Consider the following 7,979-nt stretch of genomic DNA (forward strand, 5'->3'; position numbering starts at 1 on the left):
GTATGTGCATTTAGCCAGACTATCCTGTGGCAGTGTTTATTAGGCTACTGACACTTAACAGGGTTGCACGTGTAGATGTTGATGTTTTACTGCAGAGCTAATTAGTCAGCTCCACAGTACAGGCAGTCCTTGACTTACAACACTTTGAGTTACAACGTTTCACACTTACAACATTTATAAATTGACACCCTGGTTCAACTCTATGACGTCAGTTTTGACTTTACAACGCTTGATCTGATGCGGCGCGATGCCAACAAAAAAGTTCACTGCGTCATTCATCTCCATGGAGAACATCTGTCCAAACTTCCTTGGACACTTTCTTTAAAAAAGCAGACAAGACTCCAGAAAAACCTTCAGAAAATCCAACCAAGAGCCTTTCAAAAAGTCCAGCAAAGTTACCTCAAAGAAGTCCTTCCAAATCAATATGATTGCTATTTAAAATATAAATATATTAATGTAGCTATATTACTCATCTATAATTGATCAAGTACAAAATTCTGGTGTATTTTTAGGGAAATAGGGTATCAGACCTTGGTTCAGGAACCAATCCCCCATTTATAAAATTGTTTGTTATGAGAAAATGGGTTCAGAGTTACAACGTTTCAACTTAAGATGCAGTTTTCAGGAACCAATTGTGTCATAAGTCCGAAAACTGCCTGTATATGTCCCGTGTAGACATTCCCACTTACAATTCGCTGCTTTTGCTGCCAGAAGTTCTAACTCCAACCACCCAGTGCATAAGCACATTTGTACATTTTTGGTGGTGGTTCTATTCATTGGTTATGCTACATCAGAGGGCACCTGAGCCTGACAGGATTGCAGGAGCTGACAGAAGGCATAAAAATGTTCGTGTGCCTTGTGCCAGCTGTTGTAGGGCAGCAGAAGCCTTATTGCACTCAGCAGAGATGGCTTATTACACTCAGCAGAGATGGCTTAACTCTCTCAGCAGTATACATATGAAGATAATACACAAACAATGTCATGCAGAGGTGGGAAAGGATTCTTCCCTATTAGACTTAATCTGTGTTCCACAGTAGAGAAAATTCCCCTTGACTTCAGTGGAAATGGATTGGACAATCAATAAGTAACTAAGGATATCAAATCATCTGCACTACAAAGAACTAAAACATGTGTTTTAGCTTTAAACCTGTGCCTAATCCAGGTTTGCATTCTTTTTGTAATGAGGCTTCTTTAAAAGTTAACTAAACCTGAACATGTTGTGATGGATTATTGATTTTATTTCTGAGTAAAGACTGAGGGTGCATGCTATATGATGTGACTCCACAGTGGTGGGGAGATTAGATTAGCAGGGAGCTCACATAGCTGAAAATAAACCAAAACTAAAAGTAAAACATGGTACCCTAGAAAGAACACAGACTAACTACATTTAAAGCAACTGCAATGTATATAATGATTAATGCACAATACATCACAGGCAGACAAGGTTCCTTGGGTGAATTTCATATCTTTTATTAGACCAACCCAAATAGTTGGAGAATAGTTATTAAGCAAGCTTTCGGGTTCAAAAACCCTTCATCAGGCTAAGGAAGTTGCAGCAGTTGGTGTGTTCTCTTCCACAGTGTGTTTCATGTCCTTGTTCCTCAGGCTATAGCTCATGGATTTAAACATAGGTTACACCAGAGGGCACAGAAACACCAGAGGGCACAGAGATCACACCACAGGACTCAGAAACAATGTGATCCTGAATTGAGGAGTAGAGAAAGGGCATATGTAGTCGTAAATGCTGATGAGAAACAGGCACATCATAGACAATGACTTATGACTTAGTGGGGCTAACAGAGACCTGGTGGGATTCATCCCACGACTGGGCGGTATATATTGAGGGCTATAGATTGTACAGAAAGGACAGGTCAGGGAAGAAAGGGGGGGGGGTTGCACTTTATGTCAGTGAGCAATATACATCAACCCTCATCAAGACAGAATCCAAGGTTGAGGAAGTAGAAGGATTGTGGGTTAGGCTACATGGGGGGCAAGGAGAAAGGGATTTGGTGGTAGGGGTCTGCTACAGACCCCCACACCAAGGGGAAGAAATAGATGCGGGGCACCTGAGGCAACTCTCGGAGACCATAAAAGCTAAAGAGGCGGTAGTCATGGGGGACCTAAACTACCCAGACATCTTCTGGGAGACGCAGACAGCAAGGTCCCATCGCTCACGCAGGTTTCTAACCTGTGTACAGGACCTCCACCTGACACAGGAGGTGCACGGTCCCACTAGGGGGAATGCCTTACTGGATCTGGTATTGGCAAAAGGGGATGACATGATAGGGGACCTCCAGATCGGTAGCCATTTGGGAGACAGTGATCACCTAATAATAGAATTCAACATAAGACTTCGGGTGGGTAAGGTAACTAGTAGGGTGAAAGTGCTAGACTTTAGGAAAGCTGATCTCAATGCACTCAGGTGATTAGTCAAGGACGCACTGCAGAGTAGGAGTTTTGAAGGGATGGGAGCCCAAGAAGGGTGGCTGTGCCTTAAGGAAACGATCCTTCGGGCACAAAGCAAGATGATCCCCAAGCGAGGCAAAAAAGGGAAAGGGGCCAGGAGGCTTCCATGGCTGACCAGAGAAATCCAGGGCAGCCTAAGAGCCAAAAGGGGAGCACATAAAAAGTGGAAACAGGGTGAGATCACTAAAGATGAATATACCTCCTCTGCTCGTGCTTGTAGGGAGGCAGTTAGGCGGGCCAAAGTTACCATGGAGCTGAGGATGGCAACCCAAGTAAAAGACAACAAGAAATTGTTTTTTAGATATATTGGGAGTAAAAGGAAGGCCCAGGGAGGAATAGGACCTCTGCTAAATGGGTAGAAACAATTGGTGACAGACAGGGGGGACAAGGCTGAACTCCTCAACGAGTTCTTTGCCTCAGTGTTCCTAAGTGAGGGGCATGACAAGTCTCTCACTGGGGTTGTAGAGAGGCAGCAGCAAGGCACCAGACTTCCATGCGTAGACCCTGAGATGGTGCAGAGTCACTTGGAAGAACTGGATGCCTTTAAGTCGGCAGGCCCGGATGAGCTCCATCTGAGGGTGCTGAAGGCACTGGCCGACATCATTGCACAGCCACTGGCGGGAATATTTGAACACTCGTGGCGCACGGGCCAAGTCCCAGAGGACTGGAAAAGGGCTAACGTGGTCCCCATTTTCAAGAAGGGGAGGAAGGAGGACCCGGGCAACTATAGGCCAGTCAGTCTCACCTCCATCCTTGGTAAAGTCTTTGAAAAAATTATCAAGGCTCACATTTGTGAGAGCCCGGCAGGGCAAATTATGCTGAGGGGAAACCAGCACGGGTTTGTGGCAGGCAGATCATGCCTGACCAATCTAGTCTCCTTCTATGACCAGGTTATGAAACGCCTGGACACAGGAGGAGGGGTGGATGTCGTATACTTAGACTTCAGGAAGGCCTTCGATACGGTATCCCACCCCATACTGGTGAACAAGTTAAGAGGCTGTGATGTGGATGACTACACAGTCCGGTGGGTGGTGAATTGGCTAGAGGGTCGCACCCAAAGAGTCGTGGTGGATGGGTCGGTCTCGACCTGGAAGGGTGTGGGCAGTGGGGTCCCGCAGGGCTCAGTCCTTGGACCGATACTCTTTAATGTCTTCATCAGTGACTTGGACAAGGGAGTCAAATTTACTCCATCCAAGTTTGCAGATGACACAAAGCTATGGGGAGAAGTGGACATGCCGGAGGGCAGGGAACAGCTGTAGGCAGACCTGGATAGGTTGGACAAATGGGCAGAAAACAACAGAATGCAGTTCAACAAGGAGAAATCCTTGAATCCTGACCTGCTGGGTGGCACAGAGGTGGAAAGGGATCTTGGAGTCCTAGTGGACTCCAAGATGAACATGAGCCGGCAGTGTGACGAAGCCATCAGAAAAGCTAATGGCACTTTATCCTGCATCAGCAGATGCATGACGAATAGGCCCAGGGAGGTGATACTTCCCCTCTATAGGGCGCTGGTCAGACCGCAGGGATTGAAGGAATCCTTGAAACTGGATGCTTATCTTGCTGGGATCCTATGACCCCAGCTGACGTCCTGCACTTTGGGCGGGGGGCTGGACTCGATGATCTTCCGAGGTCCCTTCTAGCCCTAATGTCTATGAAATCTATGAAATGCAAAGTGCTGCACCTAGGGAGGAAAAATGTCCTGCACACCTACAGCCTAGGGAATGACCTGCTGGGTGGCACAGAGGTGGAAAGGGATCTTGGAGTCCTAGTGGACTCCAAGATGAACATGAGCCGGCAGTGTGACGAAGACATCAGAAAAGCCAATGGCACTTTATCGTGCATCAGCAGATGCATGACGAATAGGTCCAGGGAGGTGATACTTCCCCTCTATAGGGCGCTGGTCAGACCGCAGTTGGAGTACTGCGTGCAATTCTGGGCGCCACACTTCAAGAAGGATGCGGATAACCTGGAGAGGGTCCAGAGAAGGGCAACTCGTATGGTCAAGGGCCTGCAGACCAAGCCCTATGAAGAGAGACTAGAGAAACTGGACCTTTTCAGCCTCCGCAAGAGAAGGTTGAGAGGCAACCTTGTGGCTGCCTTTAAGTTCATCACGGGGGCACAGAAGGGAATTGGTGAGTATTAATTCACCAAGGCGCCCCCGGCGGTTACAAGAAACAATGGCCACAAGCTAGCAGAGAGCAGATTCAGATTGGACATTAGGAAGAACTTCTTCACAGTTTGAGTGGTCAAGGTCTGGAACGGGCTCCCATGGGAGGTGGTGCTCTCCCCTACCCTGGGGGTCTTCAAGAGGAGGTTAGATGAGTATCTAGCTGGGGTCATCTAGACCCAGCACTCTTTCCTGCTTAAGCAGGGGGTCGGACTCGATGATCTATTGAGGTCCCTTCCGACCCTAACATCTATGAATCTATGAATCTATGACAAGTGGGAGGTACAGGTGGAAAAGGCTTTGCAATAGCCGTTACTTGAACCTAGGGGATAGTGACCATCGACCTAAGGGATAGTGACCATTGATTGATTGAATTCACTATCTGGTGAAGGGTAGGTAAACTAACCAGCAGGGTTGAAATGTTAGACTTCTGAAAGGCTAACTTCAGTTTGCTCAGGAGATTAGTTAGTAAGGCGTTAAAGCTTAAGAGCATTGGCAAAATGGGGGTCCAGGAAGGGTGGTTGTTCCTCAAGGGAGTGATTCTACAGGTACAGAAGGAGACAATTCCATTGCACATAAAAGGGGGCAAAGGGGCCAAGAAGTCCTCTTGGCTGAACAGGGAACTCCAGGAAAGCCAAAGGGAAAAGAAAGAGGTATACAGGCTGTGGAAACGGGGGGTAGCTACCAAGGAGGAGTATACTCCCTGGCTCATACTTGCAGGGAATAAGTTAGGAATGCCAAAGCAGGACTGGGATTTAGGCTGGTGACAAAAATTAAAGACAACAAAAAGTCCTTCTTCAGGTATATAGGGAGCAAAAGGAAGGCGCAGGGTAGCATAGGACCCCTACAGGACAAACTAGGGCAATTGGTGACAGAAAGGGAAGACAAAGCTGAGCTCTTCCATGAGTTCTTTGCATCTGTATTCCTAGATACAGACCAAGACAAATGTCCCAATTGGATCATAGATAGACACAGGAGGGATACCAGCCCACCAGCTGTTAGTGCAGACTTAGTGAAGGAGCACTTGGAGGGGCTGGAAGTGTTCAAATCAGTGGACCTGGATGAACTTAGTATCATAGCATCATAGTACTTAGGGTTGGAAAGGACCTAAACAGATCATCAGGTCCAACCACTTGCCTGGGCAGGAACGGGTGCCAGGATCATATCACCCCAGCCAAATATCAGTCCAGCCTTCTCTTGAAGACCCCCAAGGTAGGAGAGAGCACCACCTCACTTGGTGAGTCCCTCCCCTCCAGCGTGCCCACCTCACTTCACAACTTGGTGTCATCAATGAATTTGGACAGTGTGCATTCCACACCCACATACAGATCGCTGATGAAGAAGTTGAACAGTACAGGCCCCAGGACCAAGCCCTGGGGGACTCCACTGCTCACATCCCTCCAGGTCAAAAATGACCTGTCCACCACCACTCTCTGGGTGTGACCATCTAGCCATTTTGCCACCCATCTGACTGTATAGGCAGCAATGCTGCAGTCCCCATTTTTTTTTTTTTAAATAATGTGATGGGAAACCATGTCAAAGGTCTTCTTAAAGTCCAGGAAGATGACATCCACCCTGACACCCTCTTCCAGGGACTTTTTGACCTGATCATAAAAAGAAACCAGGTTAGTCAGGCAGGACCTGTCCTCAATGAACCTATGTTGGTTGCCCGTGAGCATTACCTCCCCTGCTGGGCCCTTGGTGATGTGCTCCTTCATAATTTTCTCAAAGGTCTTCCCGAAGACGGAGGTAAGACTGACTGGCCTATAATCCTGGCATTCTCCTTTCTATCCTTCTTATACATGGGGACTACATTGCCCCTTTTCCAATCTTCTGGTACCTGGCCAGTGCCCCATGAGCGTTCATAGAGCCATGCTGGGATCCTGCTATGACCCCCACCAATTCCCTCAGCACCCTTGGGTGAAGAGCATCTGGACCTACTAATTTAAACATGTCCAGTCCCTCCAAAAGTTCCCAAACTACATTGCCCCTGACCCTAGGCATGGCAGTGACTCCTCTGGGTCCTTCTGCAATTCTAGTGGGGGAGATGTTCCTGTCCCTGTTCAGAAATATGGAGGCAAAGAATTAATTAAAGAGGTCAGCTTTTTCATTTGCCGCAGTCACCAGATTGCCAAGCCTATCCTGTGGGGGCTCTATGTTACCCAGGGCCTTCTTCATACTTCCTATGTATTTGAAAAATGACTTTTTATTATCCTTAATTCTAGTCACTAGCCCTAGCTCCATCTCTGCCTTGGCCTTCCTAATAGCTTCGCTGCAGTCCCAAGCAATGTAGGTGTAATCCTCCTTGGTGATAACCCCTTGCTTCCACTGTTTCTACACCTCCTTTTTTGCTCTCAGCCATCCCTGGATGCCTTTGCTGAGTCATGGGGACTTTCTGGCACTCCTGCCCCACTTGGCGCGCATTGGGACTGACTCTCTTTGAGCTTGGAGGATCGCCTCCTTGAGGAACAACCACCCATCTTAGATTCCCATCTCATTGAAGCTCCAAGACCCCAATGCCTCTCCTACTAACCTTCTTAGCTTACAGAAGATGGTCCCCCTGAAGTCAAGGATCTCTGCCTTGCTGCTTGCTTTCACCACCCAGCACTGGGTAGTAAATTCCAGCAGGCAATGATCACTGTCGTCCAGGTGGTCAAGTACCCATAGACCCCTCACCAGGTCATTGCCTGTGGCGAGGACCAAATCCAGCAAGACATTTCCCCTGTTGGAACTATACATTTTTTGGGTTAGGTGGAGGTCCTGTATCCCAGCTAGGAACCTACATGAGTGGTTGGAACTGGCTGACTGCTCCTCCCAGCAGATGAGTAGTAATGAGCAGATGAGCAACTTCATCCAAGGGTGCTGAAGCAATTGGCCAGTGTCATAACAGAGTCATTGGCACAGCTGTTAAAGCACTCATGGTGCTCCAGTCAGGTCCTAGAAGACTGGAAAAGGGCCAGTGTGGTCCCTATATTCAAGAAGGGGAGGAGGGAGGAACCGAGAAACTATAGGCCAGTTAGTCTCACCTCTATCCTTGGGAAAACTCTGGAATAAATCATTAAGGATCATATTTGTAGGAGTCCAGCAGGGGAAATAATGCTGAAAAGAAATCAGCTTGGATTCCTTGCAAGTAAATCCTGCCTGACTAACCTTGTTTCTTTTTATGACTAGGTCACAAAATGCTTAGAGGCAGGAGTTGAGGTAGATGTCATCTACCAAAACGTTAAGAAGGCCTTTGATACGGTATCTCATTCTTTTCTTGTAAATAAACTGAAAGGCTGTGATGTAGATGATTACATGGTCAGGTGGGTGGCAAATTGGTTTAGGGCTCACAACCAAAGAGTGG

This window comes from Alligator mississippiensis, chromosome 2 (assembly GCF_030867095.1).
Source record: "Alligator mississippiensis isolate rAllMis1 chromosome 2, rAllMis1, whole genome shotgun sequence".
NCBI classification, from domain to species: Eukaryota; Metazoa; Chordata; order Crocodylia; family Alligatoridae; genus Alligator; species Alligator mississippiensis.